We start from the raw sequence: 17,291 nt of genomic DNA on the forward strand, positions 1-17,291 counted from the left end.
ACTTTGAGAGCAGATTAATTAAAGAACTGTTGAGTATGCTGGGAATAAAAAAATCTAGGACTTCTCCCTATCACCCTCAAAGGGGACGCACAGCTGGAGTGGTTTAATCGTACACTGCTGTCAATGCTTGACACTCTTGATCCAGTCCAGAAAGGAAAATAGAGTCAGCATATCAGTCAGTTAGTACATGCATATAATTGAACCAAAAATGATGCAATAGGATGTTCCCCTTATCTGCTGATGTTTGGACATGAAGCCCAGTTGCCCATCGACATTTGCTTTGGCACTTCTCTGAATGAAAGTGATAACGTTAATCACCAAAATTATGTCAGAAGGATGAGTTACACCATGCTTACCAGCTTGTAGCTGAAGCAGCCAGTCGATCACATCTTAAAAATAAGGCTCGGTATGACCGAAGTGTGAAGCACTGGAAAAAGGTGACAGAGTTTTGCTTTGGAATGTTGGCATCACAGGAAACATAAGTTACTGGATAGATGGAAATCTGACCCCTATATAGTGGTGGAGAGATTGCCCAATTTACCTGTCTACCGCATTAAACCAGAGAAGGGAATTGGAGTGGTGAAGATCATGCATAGAGACCATCTATTGCCAACAGGTCAGCTGGTTAGAATACCTACCACTCCTAATGTGGAAAATTTCAGTCAGAGGCCAAGGACTAGGGTGCGGAGAGTACCAAACAAGAATGCCTTCCCCAACTGAAACGAAATTCCAAGTACAAGTACTGTGGTTGACTCTGAGTCTGAGGAGTATTTGTCTGGATTAGAGGTGGAAGATTATTATGAGCCAAGTAGAGTGATTACAGAACAAGGGTTGCCACAGTTAAAGACATTGTCTCAGTCACTGCCAGATACTTCTATTGAACCAGATGATAATGTAGACCATAGGTCAGAGGCAGATGATGAGGTAGAAAGGGAGCCAGAGTCATTGGAAGAAACTGAAAGTGAAAACGGTGGTGTCGGGAACACAAATTTAGAGAGGGGAGATGTTGCTAGTACGAGAGATTCACGGGAAGGGGCAGGAATTGTGACAAACGGTATACCCCAACGAATGGTGAAGCCCGTTATCCGTCTGACTTACGACCGTATGGGGGAGCCAACTGATGTGCCTTTGACTGTGATACACCAGGGAATAGTTTTACAGATTGGAGGTGAACCAGAGATTCAGGATGTTGAGAAACACAAAGGTTCATCTCACCATGCAAATTCATGTGCTAGTTGCTGTGCTAGGTTTGTGCTTTACCCTCGTAGTGGAAGTGGTGAAAGGAGTCTGATGGGGACATCTAGACTTTAGATGGGGGAGGGTGTAACCTGGGTCAGGTTTCAAAAGGAATATATAATTGCGAGTTTGTGTAAATAAAGTTTATTGAATGAAATGGGGTACCAGTTGTGGGGGTTGGGTGAAGTTAAGTATATATGTAAGTGTCGCCTGATTGGAGTTGAGGCAGCACGCCGAAACAAAACAAAATGAGAGAGAGTGAGTCGCAGTTGAGGCAGCACGCCGAAGCAAGACGGACAGAACGAAAGAGAAAACAGAGGCGCTGTTGAGGCAAAACGCCGAAACAAGACAGAAAGAATGAAAGAGAAACGAAAGGCGCTATTGAGGCAAAAACGCCGAAACAAGACGGAGAGAAAGAAAGAGGAACTAAATGTAGCAAACGGCTAAAACAAAAAGAAGAATTGGTTGATAAAGGGAAAGACGGCAGGCAGGACACAAGTGCAGAAATGGCGATCAGTGAGTAAAGAGGGAGAAGGAGGAATATACAAAACAAGGTCGGTGTTTTTTTTTGTTTATTTGTTTTAAAGTGGCTTGAGTAAACTTTCAAGTGAAGGGGCCAGTTTCTGTTTTTGTTTGTTTGGCCACTATGCTCCCGAGCTACGATTGGGGCCCCCAACGGAGTGAGTAATATTCATTGACTGTGGAAATAAGCCCGGGTGAGCTCACCAATAGTTTCGGACCCATTATATATGTATAGTTATAAATAAGTTATTGTTTGTGTTTTATGTATAGTGTATATATTTGTAACTTATCAAGTTAGAAAAACTGTTCACTTTTCAATTTAGTAGAGAGAATTTTTTTATATATTTGAGTAACAGTGATTTGATTTTGTATTATAAGGCTGAAGGTGGGCAATAGTGTACTTACCAACAATAGAGGTGGCGACACCATTATAAAGGGCTCAGGGCCTTGCATACCGATAAAGGAAGGGTGGTGCAAGGGGGTGACACTTGCTTTGCCTTTTTTATTTCTTTTTGATGTCTTAATAAATAATCTTTATTAAAAAGTAACTTTGCATTTTTTGTCCATTGGAAGAGGTTTACATTTTCACTCTCCTCCATTCTGAATATTTTGAGACTTTGAAAGTTTTATTCTTATTTTTGGTCAGAAGCCTGCCATTTGAGTTTGGGGCTTATTTATAAGAATAAGGCCTATCGATGGGTCCAGACTTCCTGTATAGAGGTTATGTTTTGCTTTTGTGTTTATTTTAGATTGTCATATTCAATTGAGAGATTTGTTGTATTAAAGGGTGCTGTGTTTATTCTTAAAAGTAGGTGTTGTCAGTCACTGTTTATGAATGTTTTATTTATTTACTTGCCTTTAAACTAGGATGTGTTTCCTGGTGCTGGCAAGTAAAGGGTTTTATTTTGTATTTTAATTGAATGTAAACCACTATTTGTTTTATTGTTATGTTTGCTTTTGGTTTTGGTGAGTCTGCAGTGGATATAAGTGTGGATTTGTGTTTGTTTTTGTTTAGCAATGTTTATTATAGCGGCCACAAGGTGCTGAGATTCTCACTCTCCTTAAATTGATGACCCAGCCTTGACTCAGCTCACACCCTCACAAACAGAGACACACAAACAGCAGTTTAACCAAACTGAAATAGAATACATTGAACATATAATAAATAAATAATGAAGCAAATACAATTAAACAAATACCATGTATGTAGAAACCAAACCAAAACACAGACAATGGTAAGAAATATATAATTATACACAGAAACAAACGAAATGTGACAAAACACCAAACTGTTGATTCAGTTGTTACATGAAGATTTGTAAAAGCTGGGGGGTGCTACCTAGATGAAGATGTTTTCCAACCAAGACAAAACCACACAAACAATCAGGCACACAACAAGAACATAAATCCAGAGAAAACTGTAATTTGTAATAAACTGTAATGGGTATAATTGTAATCCAGTTGTGCAGTGAAGTTTAGAAACAAAGAGACATCAGACGATCGCAACACAGCTATCTTCTTGTGGCTCCCTTTTAAAAGTCATGCATCACCTTGTTTCAATCAAAAGCCCTTGCATCAACCATTGAAGCTAGCTACTGATGCAGTAACCTCAGGGCTGCTGAGATTTGTAGTCCACTTAAGTAGCACTGCTAGATTTTCTGCCCCCAGGACTTTGTATATGGCTGAGGCAAGGCAAAATGGTGGCTGGGTTGGGCCACACTATTTAGGAGCCAGTTTAGTTGTAATTGTATCAATTTTGGAGCCAGTTTAGTTGTAAATTTATGAGAGACATTGGAGAGGTGATGCATCCTAATTCAGATACTCACACCAAACAAGAACTGAACAGGCTTGTGTCTTAGGTTGTACATCTGAGAATGTCTGGACTGGAATGCCATTGTCCTCTCCCTCACCTGGTGTATGATGTTGTGCATGGTTTGGAGTTGTTCATGTAATGTTGTGTCTGGTTTAGATTGATTATAAATAAGTTCCCTTTCAAGCAGACCATTAAGCTGTCTGTCTAAAGGTACCAATGCAGTGTTCTCACCTGTAATGTCATGCAACTCCATGGGTTTTATCAGCCAGTTTGTCTTCTCCTAGTGGTGGTCCCCGACAAAGTATGTGATCATTGTCTTCAGGGTCCAGTTCACCCACTCAGTGTGATTGGATTAAAGGTGGTACTCAGTAGGTTTCCTGTTGAATACGCCTCGCTATTTCCAGATTTTTACTATCACTGAACCAGTAAACTGCAGACACTTGTCAGGGATGATGTTTTTTGGCACCCCCATTGGGTAAATATCTTGTACTTAGCATGGAGGACATCTCCTTTGCAGTGTAGTCAGTGGGAATAATCCACCTTTTGGGTGAAATAGCCCACAACCACCATCAGGAAGTTCTTCTGGTTTTTCTTGGTTGAAAATGGTTCCATTAGGCTCATTAGGTTCCATAAGCTCATCTGGTGATGTGATAAGACACTGATTGTAAAGAAATGAAATGTCTGCTTTTGTGTTTGTCTATTTACAGTGAGAGATAATTTTGTGTTTATATTTTTTATTGTATGAAATTTTAAACTGTACATCAGTCTATATTCGAATATATTCTATCAAAAGCACCCCTGTACTGTTATTCTGGGGGTGGCAATGTCACAATACAATTATATATAGTTTGCTGGGGTCCTACATTTGGGCATTGGTTAGCAAAAAAATAAAAATGTTGTTGGAAATTTTTAACATATTTTTGCTTGTATTAAGTGGTTTTAATTCTTGGAGTAAGGAAACATTGACAATGAAGAATGCCTTTTTGCATTTGAGATGGTGGAATAACTACAGACTCTAAGGGCTTAAGTAGAGGTATTAAATGTTGCAAATGAGAGGCTGTGTTAACTACAGGATAGGCCTGTTCCCTCTCTTCTTGAATTTGCATTTCACTTGAAAAAATGTCCAAAATTTTTTTGGTATGATTTGGAAATTACTGTCAGTGAATGAATGGATAGAAAGAGTGCTTGCATAATGTGGTTTTGAGAGGCACCCTGTGGATGGTCCAGGACATATCATTGGTGATATTACCTGGAGTCATCAGGTGTTTTGGTTCTTTCCACATCATACTTTCTCCCAAGTGACACAGCCATGGTTGATCAAACTCCAGCTTGTATCCCAGCGGCATTGGCCCATGGGTCAACCCTTCTGATTCATAGCCATCTACTGGCTCTCTCAGCTGCCTGCATGGTGGACCTGATGGCTTTCCTCTTGCCAACCCAAGTGATGCCAAACAGAGTGTAGACTCTGCAGAGTGAGCAGCTGGCAAAACCTTTGCACCATACTTTGATTAGCCTTACAGCAAACCTTCCAGTTTTGCCTCCAGCACTGCTTCACCAGCTCCTGGTACTTGGCCTGCTTCTGCTCATTTGCCTCCTCAATGCAGCCATCCCAGGGAACTCTCAACTAAATGAGGACAAGCTGCTTCAAGAAAGGACTACATGTGCCCTCACTGATGTTGTTGCTATGTGGTCTGAAAACTTCTGCTGCTTTACCAGGACAATTTGAAGCAGTCAATCTGAGGCAGTGCTGAGGAGGCCCGATGATCTAGACTGGGGTACTCAGCTCTGGTTCTGGATTTCCACAGTGGTAGTAGGTTTTGGTTTTAACTAAATTTTTCATTAGAACACATTTATTTACTACTAAAGCAATATGTTTTTGGGCTTAGTTTTAGTTAACTCATTTGTTCTGATTTAGAACCTTTAATTGCCTGTTTTAATTTTAACAGTTGCATTAAGATTTTAATTATTGCCTGTTTCTTAACCAGCCATCAGTTAAGAATAAGATGAAAATGACAAAGGAATCACCAGCTCTCTAGCTAACATGCTTCCATTTAAATTTGTGCATATGGAACAATGTTTTGAAATAAATGAAAAAGAAGGGAAGGACCAAGAGGTAAAATCTGTTCTGGACCTCAAAACATATGACTAACATTCCCAGAAAACAAAAAATCTACAACCTTATAAAAATGTATCTTAGAAGAATGAAAGTGCTACTAACAAGCCATAAAATTAAACAGGTTTCATTATAAGCTAGGCCTGGAGTTGCATAACTGGTTGAAATGAAAACCTGAACCTACTGCAGACCTCCATGACCACAGTTGAGTATCACTGATCTAGACTGACGCTGGGGCTCTACTCCACTTCCAAATGAAGCAGATGTGCTTCCTCTGGCCATGTTGTTTTCTGGTGGTAATGGCTGTAGCAATGCTCTCTGCCTTTAGCACCTGGTCATGGAGCCTCTGGTAGCAAATTTTTCCCAAGGCTTTAGGGCAGCTGGTGAGATTGTGCTCCAGTGAAGCCTCTTCCTGGACAGAGAGACCATATTGCGGTATTATAGATGGCCTGAATTATTCATTTAATGTGTTGGGGTTCTTCCTGCCAGATGTCAGTCCAGGAGGTCTTGCACTGCAGTGCATCTTGTCCATACTCGTTGTTACTACATGCCCTCCATGCTGCTGTACCTCTCCTCTTCAACCCCAGGCCACACTTCCTCCAGGACTAATTGGCTACTATCCTTGCCTTTGGCCTTGTCATAGCAGGGTTGGAAGGAGCCAAAACCCATTTGTGAGTTGCCACTTAAGAACTCCCCCCCCCCCCACCCCTTCCCCACCACAAAGTCTTGTGTATAAGCAAGGACTCTGCTATCACCACCCCTTTCTGTACTTTCCACTTTCTGCCTGTCTGTACCTGGATGTATGCTACCACCATTAAGACTTTAACATATGCTCCAAACAGACAAAACTTTGTGTATGATCATCTTGAAGGGGCACCCTTTACTGAAACCAAATTTTGACAAAGAGATGTTTATGAGAATCCAGAAGTTTTAGGTGAAGTAAATGGTTCACTATTATGGTATAAAACTGTCTCCCGATACAAAAGTTTTGGGTATCTCCCTATGATATGGGTTAATTATAATCTAATTACATATACTGTACTTTGTGGGCATGACACTTGTAAAATACTGAATAATTGTCCAGAACTGGTTCCTCCTTATGTCTGATGCAGCCAAGATATGTCATGGGTACCAAAAACCCTGAAAAATTTAATTAGACATGTAACAAAAAAGCCAGGACATTGTAATCACCTTTGTATATATTGCGAGAGGCAGAAGCAGATCAAATATAATTAGTGATTTGTTATTTCTAATCTGTTACAGAGATTTCACTCTGAAGATCAAGGCCATGAGTGATAATTAGATCTAAGTTATGATGTGCAAGTGTCTTGAAAATTTTACAGCTTGTCTAAAACTTGCAGAGTTAAGCAAGTACAAACAGTATTCATTGAAGATATTTGTTTCCTCAGCTATGACAATGTTAATCACACATTAAGGCTAACTTTTGATAGTTTATAGCCAATTCAGTTAACAACTTTAACTGTTAAAGGAGGTTTGTAAATTACTTGTACAATTACGCTTGACTTTGCTTTAATATTTAAGATAAGAATGTCAAAAGTATGAAACATAACATGTATATTTAAAGTGTTTTTTTCAATGTATCATAACATTTCATTCCAAGTCTGCCAAAAGTCCTTTCTGTGACTTTTGAAAGAAAGCAAAAATACCTCATGACCTTAAGAAGTGTTGTGTATGTTTTTTGGGGGGAAACATTTGTTTGAATTCTCATCTTTGCTTTGTGTTTTACCATGCATTGCATTGTGTATTTAAGTCATTCTTACCATGCATTGTGGATATGGTTTTCTGGACACCACTGCTACTTTTATCGTCATATTTTTTATGTTTGCCTTCTGAGAAGGACTTCTGAACACAATCCACAAGCAGCTATTTCCTTCCTGTGATGTTATTTGGCTCACTGATCTTTTCCTATTTTTTTAAGTGGACATAGCTTCTGTCCAGTTTTTTGAATGGCATTTGAATCATTCACAATGAATGTTTATAAATACTGAGCCAGCCAACCAACTTTCCAGTGATTCATTTATTTTCTGTTCACTCACCTCTGTGACAGTGTTCATCTTGCTTTTTGTTCTTACCCTGTTCTTATTTTGTCTGCACATCTGTTGAAAATAGAATATTGTATGTACAGAGCCAGCCATTCGCCAAACTGAGCAACTTTGGTCCCTGTTAACTGTAATATTCCCAGCTTGATCACCTAGAAGCCTGTCCTGTTTCTTTTTTCAAATCTATCTACTTTGTAGCTTGCAACAATATCCATGTAATTTAATACTAAACATTTTGACCATGGCTATCTCTGATTGTGAAAATATTTTCATCTCTTCCTTTGTTAAAACATGTTGAGTCAGTGCTCAAATTCTTGTTTTTCATTCATTCTTTCTGTCATTGCTTGATTTCTTACACAGTAAAAACATTTAGTATGAATTATACTTCATGGTTAACAAAATCTGAATTGTTCCCTAGCCAGAATACTATTAAATGCTTTGTAATCGGGCAATTACCTACAACATTAGTGATATAGCAGATTTACTGGAAATAAATGATTGTTTTTGTTTGTCTTTTATTCTTTCAACATGGACTGTAGTATTATGTAAGGGAAAGGTGTCTGTTTTACTGAGCAAAACTTCAGTAAGTAAACAGTTATTAATCACTGTACTCTGATAATGTCATTAACCACAGCAATTAATCAAAGCAATATTTTTTCTTAAAGAGTGAATGTCTAGCCAAACAATATTTTAAATGCTATGAAATTCAGGAAATGAAGAAGAATTTCTAAAAATGCATACCCACTCAATTTCAAATCTACCTAATCCAGTTCAAGTTTGTAGAGCCAGAGCTAATCATGACACAATATGGAACAAGATGTGAAGTACCTATAGACCAGATGTTAGTTCCACATAACAGTTCTTACATCCACTAAAGCTGGGCCTATGTTAAGCTGCCTTTTACCCTAAAACATATGTGTTTGAGATGTAGGAGTAAACCTGGATCACCTGAGCAAAAATACACTTAGACATGAGAAGAACATGCAGCCTCCACTCAGACAGTGACTAGGCTAGGACTGCAACTCCTTCTCCTGAAGCTGTGAGGCAGTGGTGCTTACCACTGTGCGAATGCAATTTAAAAAAATCTATGTGTGTGAAAATCTACAAAAGGACAACTTCCTAGTTCTATTATAAAAATCCAATTTGCTAGTTATCACATTTGATATCTAACATATTTTCATTACATTGGTATGCAGCAGAGTTGGGACCCTTTCTTTTTGCAAAATGCTCAGTCCTTTTTTAAAATGTTGAACTTGTTTGTGTTTACTGATGGAAAATGAATGATTCATTTATCTGCAGCAGTACAGTAAGCTGTGCATTTTCACATTTAAATCTGTATGTCACTTACAATCCAGTGTACTTATATGCAAGTAAAAAGGGTTACATTTCCCAATCACATCTGTCAGATTGGTCAATTGTGTCTTTAGTCAAACATAAATGAAAAGGATTAGTAATGCTAGAAAGGTGAGACTCAGAGAATCAGTGTTTCATAATGGGAAATATGCAAAAATGTAGCTTCTGTATTATGGTTTGTTTATATTTTATAATTCCTGGTCTCTGCAGTAGGCACTTCTCTGCCAAAAGAAACTAGACGTTGTAAGACTGAGGTATTTTCTTCTTGTATTCTCCCTCTTTTCTTCTGCTTAATAAATATCTTGGTGTTTGCCACAAGAGATTTATTTCCTTTTAACTGTGTGTAAAGTACTTTAATGAGTGAGCTGTTTTACAAGTGCCCTGGGACCTTAGTACATTATGAACGCTGTGCTTAAACAGAAGGAGTTTTCAGCTACATGTTTATTCGGCAGGATTTGCTGATGCTTCACTAAAACTGCAGCTGATTTTACCCAACGCTCATTATCTTGAACTTGACCCTTATCTTTGTATACAGGTCAAGGGGCTATTAGGTGCCTATTGAAATGAAAATGAAGAAGCAAAACTGGCCACTATAACAGATGGAAATCACTATACTACTACTCTCACCTCCTAACTAAAAAATATTTTCTTTTGAAAACAAATTAATGAGACAACAATTCAGCATGTGTTAACACTGTCCAAACCAAAGAAGACTAGCTAGTCTATCTGAAAATATTCTCATTTTAAAGAGATGTTACCATAAAGATTGTGAACTGAAATTGACAATCTTACAACTGTTTAAGTGTTGAATCTTTTTTTTGCTGTTTAGTGAAGATTTTTTATCCATATTATTTTACAGCATAAATGAAAAAGGATGATGTATTCAAGAACAAACTACAAAGAGATTCCACATAGTTGATACAAAACCCAGGTAGGTTTTTCTTTTTCCTTCCTGTTTTTGTTAGAGCCACCTATGCTTTTACCTTTTCAACTAAATTCAGTTTTTTAAATAAAGTGCAGTTAACTCTGGCAATGTTAGAATATATTTGCTAATATATTTTTAAAAAATGAACCTTCAATAAAACAATAAAAATTACATGTAATATGAATAATTAAATAAAAAGTTAGGAGTATGAGTATTATTTACATTCAACATTTTTCCAATAAAATCGAAATTTGTTTACCATTGTATCCTGAGGATGAGAGCATTATCTTAACTTACAACCCTACGCACGTTTCAGAGTTTCCTATTGTAAATCTGAGTCAATCATCTTGTATTTACAAATAATGCTAATTCTGCCCTTAACACTTGTCTGCATTAAACTGAATCCCATGTATTTGCTGTGTTTTATCCAGACCTTATTTGCCACCTCTTGTCAATGTGCTGTCTTTTGTGAGAGGATAATTTATAATGTATAATATAATTTAAATGTAATAGTAAGTATTTTGATTTGCGTTGTGTACATTGAAATATAAGAATTGGTTTAGGAAAAATACCGGAATGGTCGAGTAAATAAAGAATGCACCAGAAGAAAAGTTGATGTAATATACAAAATGTACTGAAGGATGACTAAGAGATGACTAATAAGTCAGCAGATGTCCTCCACAATCAGAATGAACAGTTGTTATATACACAGAAATTTCAAGGGTGGTAGCTAACTCCAAGATATAAGAAAAACCAGAAAAATAATAAGATTGACTTTTATTTTATATGTCATTTGGGTATAAGCTGATGAACCAACAAGACTAAACGCATGTATTGATTGACACTGCTATGTAAATTCATTTGCGTATAAAACAGACCTCTACCCTTTAATATTTTGACCATTCTGACCATGCTGTAATAGACTGCTTGTGAGACTGTTCCCTCTCCATGAAATGATATTAAAGGGTGTATAGAATGGTTCTTCTCCTGCCTGGTTTCTAATAGTAAGATGTTCTAAATTTAAAATAAGATTCTATTAATATATCTAAATTTAATTTCTTCCACACTTTCTATTGCTTACACCACTTGCAGGTGCACTCACTATATGTAATTCTGTTTTTAATTTCAATTTGAAAAGCAAGTAGTTCTTCTATTTGAACTTCATCTCTCCTGTTAATTGATCAGCTCACAAATTATTGTTTATAAAAAAGTCTTGTTGCTACAGTATTAATCTTCAAAGAATAGTACTGATTTTTTTTTTGAAAAATCTAAGCAAGGCATTTGGCTTTCTTTACTTTTGTTTACAATCACTGAGTTTTCAATCTCCAAACTCATGCTACCTGTTATTCTCTTTTGTCGCATATTAGCCTAATTAATATCTGATTGCAACATACCATTCTCTGATCCACTTAATGCAATTCAGGGTCATGTTAGGCACAAAGCAGGAACCAGTCCTGAATGGGTCTTGAGTCTGCTATAGATTCTACTCATGCACATACCCACTATCGAATAGTTGGGATGTGGAAGGAACACCTACATGCACACAAAGAAAAAGTTAAAACTCCACACAGACTGCAGCTGGGTATTGTATTCAAATTTGGGATTGCTGGATCTATTTGGTGCCACCATGCCACTGTACATCTGATTATAATTTGCATTGTTTCATAACTGCGGAGTTCATTAGCCTATAATTTCTTGGTTCCATTTTGTATAGCAAGCTAAATTAACATTTAGAGATATTTCAAAATGAATTTTAAGATATCTGGAAATGCATTTTTGATATCTCAAATTGAATTCCAGATATCCAAAAACTATGGCAAGCCGAATTAACATTTAGAAATACAGTATCTCAAAATGAATTTCAGATATCTTAAAATGTAATTTACTTTTTAAGATATCTGAATTTTTTTTTAAATTTTATTGTAATCATTCCATACAAATAGATCAGTTTAAAAAAAAAACAGGATTAAAAACAAATCAACCCCCACCCCTGAGAAAGAGAGCATGGCCAATGGAATAAAACTTAAAGCTAGTAAAAATAAATACATTGATGAGTTTAATAGGCAGATAAAGGAAGAGAATCTACTTCCTCAGTGCTTTAAGAGCTTATTCTAAAATATTATTGATTAGATCCTGCCAGGTTTTGAAAACGTTCTGCACAGATCCTCTAACTGAGAATCTGATTTTTTCCAATTTCAAATAATATAAAACACCAGTTACCCACTGACTTAAAAGAGGAGAGTTAGGATTCTTCCACTTTAGCAAAATAAGTCTGTGTGCCTATAGTGTAGTGAAGGCAATCACAGTTTGTTTGTCCTTCTCCACTTTAAGCCCATCTGGAAGAACACCAAACACACCTGTTAATGGGTTAGGAGGGATTGTGACATCAAGGCTGTCTGAAAGGCACTTAAAAATTTTTGTCCAAAATGATGTTCATTTGGTGCAGGCCCAAAACATGTGACCCAGTGAGGCTGGAACTTGATTGCAGTGTTCGCAGGTTGCATCTTGTCCTGGAAACATTTTGGACAATTTTAAGCGAGACAGATGTGCTTGATATATAATTTTGAGTTGAATAATTGTATGCTTTGCACATATGGAGCTTGAGTGAATTCTCTGCATTGCTCCTTTCCACTCCTTTTCTGATATGTTGAGTGAGAGATCCTTTTCCCATTGTCCTCTTGGATCTTTGAAAGGGAGGGACTGTAAAATAATTTTATATATTGCAGAAATGCTGTCTGAATCCTTGAAACTGAGCAATATTTTTTCCAGCATAGAGCAAGGTGGAAGATGGGGAATATCGGGCGGGTTCTGTTTGACAAAGTTTCTAATTTGAAGATAGTGAAAGAAATGTGTTGCTGGAAAATTAAATTTGGAATGTAATTGTTCACAGGATGCAAAGATGTTGTCTATGTAAAGATCTCTAAGCAATTTAATCCCAAATGTTTTCCAGATATTAAAAACTGCATATGTTTGCGAGGGTTGAAAAAGGTGGTTCTCGTGCAGAGGTGCCACAGATGAAAGATTCTCCATCTTAAAATGCTTTCTACATTGGTTCCATATTTTGAGTGAGTGAAGCACAATTGGGTTATTAGTATATTGGCGATAACTTGCATTTATTGGGGGGCACAATGCAGGAAATATAAAGAAGTACTGCAGGATTTTACTTCTATTGCGGACCAAGCCTGTGTATGTTCATCTATTTGTGTACAGGTTTTTATAGCTTATATGTTTGCTGCCCAGTAATAAAACTGAAAGTTAGGTAGAGCCATGCCACCTTCTGCCTTAGGTCTTTGTAGAGTCGCTCTTTGGATACGTGGATGTTTTAAGTTCCAAATAAATGAGGTTATGGTTGAATCTAATTGCTTAAAGAATGATTCATTGATGTATATTGGAATGTTCTGAAATAAAATGAGAAGCTTAGGAAAGATATTCATCTTAACAATATTAATTCTTCCAGCTAGAGTGAGATGAATTTTTTCCATACAGATGGCAAAATTTTGTTTATAAAGAGCTTTATGTTTACTTGTGATATTTACGCCTAGGTATTTAAACTGATCTGCAATAATAAAAGGGAAGGTGTCCAGTCTAATATTGTATGCTTGAGAATTCACTGGAAAGAGCACACTTTTATTCAAATTAATTCTGAGACCAGAGATCTTTTGAAATGCTGTAAGTACTCTATAGACTGCAGGCCCAGTATTTTGTGGGTCTGATATATACAAAACCATATCATCTGCATATAGAGAAATTTTCTGTTCTAGTCCTTCTCTGATAATCCCCTTTATCTCATAAGCATTTCGACAGTGAACTGCCAGTGGTTCAATGGCTATTGCAAATAACAGTGGTGACAAGGGGCATCCTTGTCTGGTACCATGTTCTAGTTTAAAGTAGACTGAACAAATGTTAATACTGTACAAACTGAAGCTTCTAGATTGGTATACAGTAGTTTGATCCATGTACAAATGTTCAGGCCTAACCCAAATGTCTCTAAGGTAGTGAAAATGTAGTTCCATTCAATCATATCAAATGCTTTTTCTGCATCCAACAATAATATCTCTGGGGTGTTTGACTTTGCAGGTGAATTTATTACATTAAACAGGCGTCAGATATTGGAAGCTAAGTGTCGGCCTTTAATAAATCCAGTTTGATCTTGTGATTTTAACGAAGGCAGCACTATCTCCATCCTTCTAGCTAGGACTTTGGAGAGTATCTTAACATCATTATTCAGAAGTGAAATTGGTCTGTATGATGCACATTGTAATAAGTCCTTATTTTGTTTAAGAAAGATGGTGATTAATGCTTGGCGAAAAGTTTGAGGTAGAATTTGATTGTCTGAAGTTTTGAGATATCTTAAAATAATTTAATTTATATTTTAAGATATCTGAAATACATTTTGAGATATCTCAAATGCATTTTCAAATACAGTATCTTAAAACAACTGGATCTGCATTTCAAGATATCTCAAATGAGTTTTCTGATATCTTAAATTGACCTTTCGTGCATTTTAAGATATCTTAAATGCATTTCAATATATCTCAAAATCATATATCTGAAAATGCTATTGAGATATCTTGAAATAATTTAGTGTCCTTTTAAAGATATCTTAAAATGTATTTTACATATCTTGAAATACATTCTGAGCAAAGGCCCATTTTAAGATATCATGAAATTAATTTTAGATATCTAAAAATGTATTTTAGATATCTTAAACAACAGTGAATTTCAAGATATCTTAAATGCTTTTTAAGACATTTTAATTATACCTTGAGATATCTCAAAATAACTTCCTGCACATTTCAAGATATCTCAAATAAATTTTCAGATATCTTAAATTAATTTTCTGAGCATTTCAAGATATCTCAAATACATTTTCAATAACTTCCTGTTAAAGTTCACTGCCTGTTCTTAGGACTATTGGAATTGTGTTCACTGCAATAGAAAGAAATATTTTGGAAGGTTCTGTGATTGATTTTGATATTAAGAATTCATTGCAAAATGCAAAACACAACTTTGATAGAATTTCATTGTACAACTGAGAGACTGTTTTGCTGATTTGATACAACAAATTGGCAAATATGATGTCAGAAACTCATCACCAGTTATCAACAATTTTCATGCTACACACATTAAAGGAGGTAAGCAACACAAAGGTATGAATGTGATTTTAACAAGTAGAGTACATAATTTAAATGAATGTTAAATAAGTAAGTAAACTTCTCAATAGGGCAAACATGTTTTATGTGGTTGAAAAATATTTGTGTTGCTTTATTAAAGGTATACCTTAGAAAAACTGAACTTTGACATGGAATGTCAAAATGTATTGATGAAATATTTTTTTAATCATAATAATTATTTAAAAATGATTCTCGTCATGTTGTGTGGATAATGACTCATTTAGGGTTGACTTAAATGTAACACGGTGTCTTGTGACATTTTTAAATAAGGTATTTTCATATTGGTAACATAACAAAGATGATTGAAAATCCATTGTAGTGTAGTGGCATAATACTTAGCGTTATTCTTTCTCAAGTGAGTAGTTTCATTAAACTCCTGAATTGCAGTATGTAAGGACAGTTAGTTTTTGATACTTGACTCCCAAGGTAATTGTTTAATCTAAGCTGGAATCTAAAATACGGGTGAGTATGCACCACCACATGCCATCCGTGGTTGCTTTCTTGTACGTGACCAATACTGTTTTTGTTGTAGTAGTCCCATGCTGGAATGATCATGTTTATAAACTGAATGAATGAGTTGGAGGTACTGATAAAAAATGCAATTATTTCTATTATAAGGGGTGTTTTATTTATTTCTATACCATCAACACATATAGCATTTTAACATGTGATTTTGAGAGTGATATCACTTTAAATAAATATATGTGTGCCACTTTGCTACATGTCCAAACATATGGTAAAAACAAAATCATGCTTAAAAGATGCTCAACAATTTCTGACAATCTCTCAATTTTTCTCCACCACAACAATGAATTAAACTTGAATTGTATTTAATGCCTATAACTGAACAAGAGATACTGAGTATGATTTCCTTGTTGTTTTCTTATAACAAGTAACATTACAAAAATAAATAAATAATATTCTTAGTTCAATTTATAGTTGTGAGCATTCTAGCCTGTCTCAACAGCACCAGGTGCGAGTGTAGGAGAATTCTGAATGAGGCATAACTGATTACATGATGGAAACACCTATACCCATGCTGCAAGGTCACAATAAAAGTACCCATTTTTCTTACATCACCATCTCTCATAAGTGGCAGAATGCAATAATACCTGGAGGAACCCTTACATATTTTACTGTTCATTTGCAGTATTTCAGAGAGCTGTATCTTTTTTGTGTAACCATTTTTAACTTGTTATGCAGTTAGGAGGAAAATAGTTTTTATTACAACACAGACTCAGAGTGGAATTATTGTGTGCACTGTATTTCTGGCCATTTAACTAGAATATGCCATTTTTTTCAATTGTCCGGTCTTTCAGTTTTTGTCCAGAAGTACTGGGCACAAAATATGAATGGAACACCATGCAGTCTTGGATCTAATTCAAACACTGCTATATGAATATGCTGGCACTTAAGACCAACCAGGTGATTTAATAACATATTCATTACATCGAAAGGAACCACAATTCTGGGAAAAAAAGAAAGAAATGTGGGGACAATATGCTACTCCAATGTAAAAGCACCTCAACCTGTTATTATCCTTAAACCCAAGTCCAATGGGCTTGTTGTACAACATTTTGTCATCAGGTTACATTAATCTTAATTTCATACATTTATTTTAAATTAATATAGTATTTCAAAGCACTTCACTTATGCAGAATATTACAATATTGGAAAACAGAGTGGTGACAGAGCAGAACAGAAGTTTGTGCATCTGCCTAACAGATCTAGAATCCAGAATTACAATCCCACACCTGGACACTTTGTGTTTTCATTTTGCCTGTTCTCTTCAGTTCTACTCCCACAAATCCGAAGGCATACACGTAGATAGACTGGCTGTTCCAAATTCTCTGCTAGAGTCAGTGTGGGTGTGTCCATGCATGCAGCAGTTTCCTGTCTTGTGCCCAATCAGCTCCAGCCTCACCTAACCTGAATTTTATTAAGCAGCCTTGAGAATGTTATGTTGTACTGCAGTGCTGACTTGAACAGGAAGATGCAGTGAAAAGTTTGGAATTTAAACCTGTGAGGATTTGTTATTAGATTTACACCAAACATTTCCTTATTACTTTTTATATTCATTTTTTTTTGCAGTTTT

The sequence above is a fragment of the Erpetoichthys calabaricus genome, chromosome 7 (assembly GCF_900747795.2).
Source record: "Erpetoichthys calabaricus chromosome 7, fErpCal1.3, whole genome shotgun sequence".
Classification (NCBI taxonomy): Eukaryota; Metazoa; Chordata; class Cladistia; order Polypteriformes; family Polypteridae; genus Erpetoichthys; species Erpetoichthys calabaricus.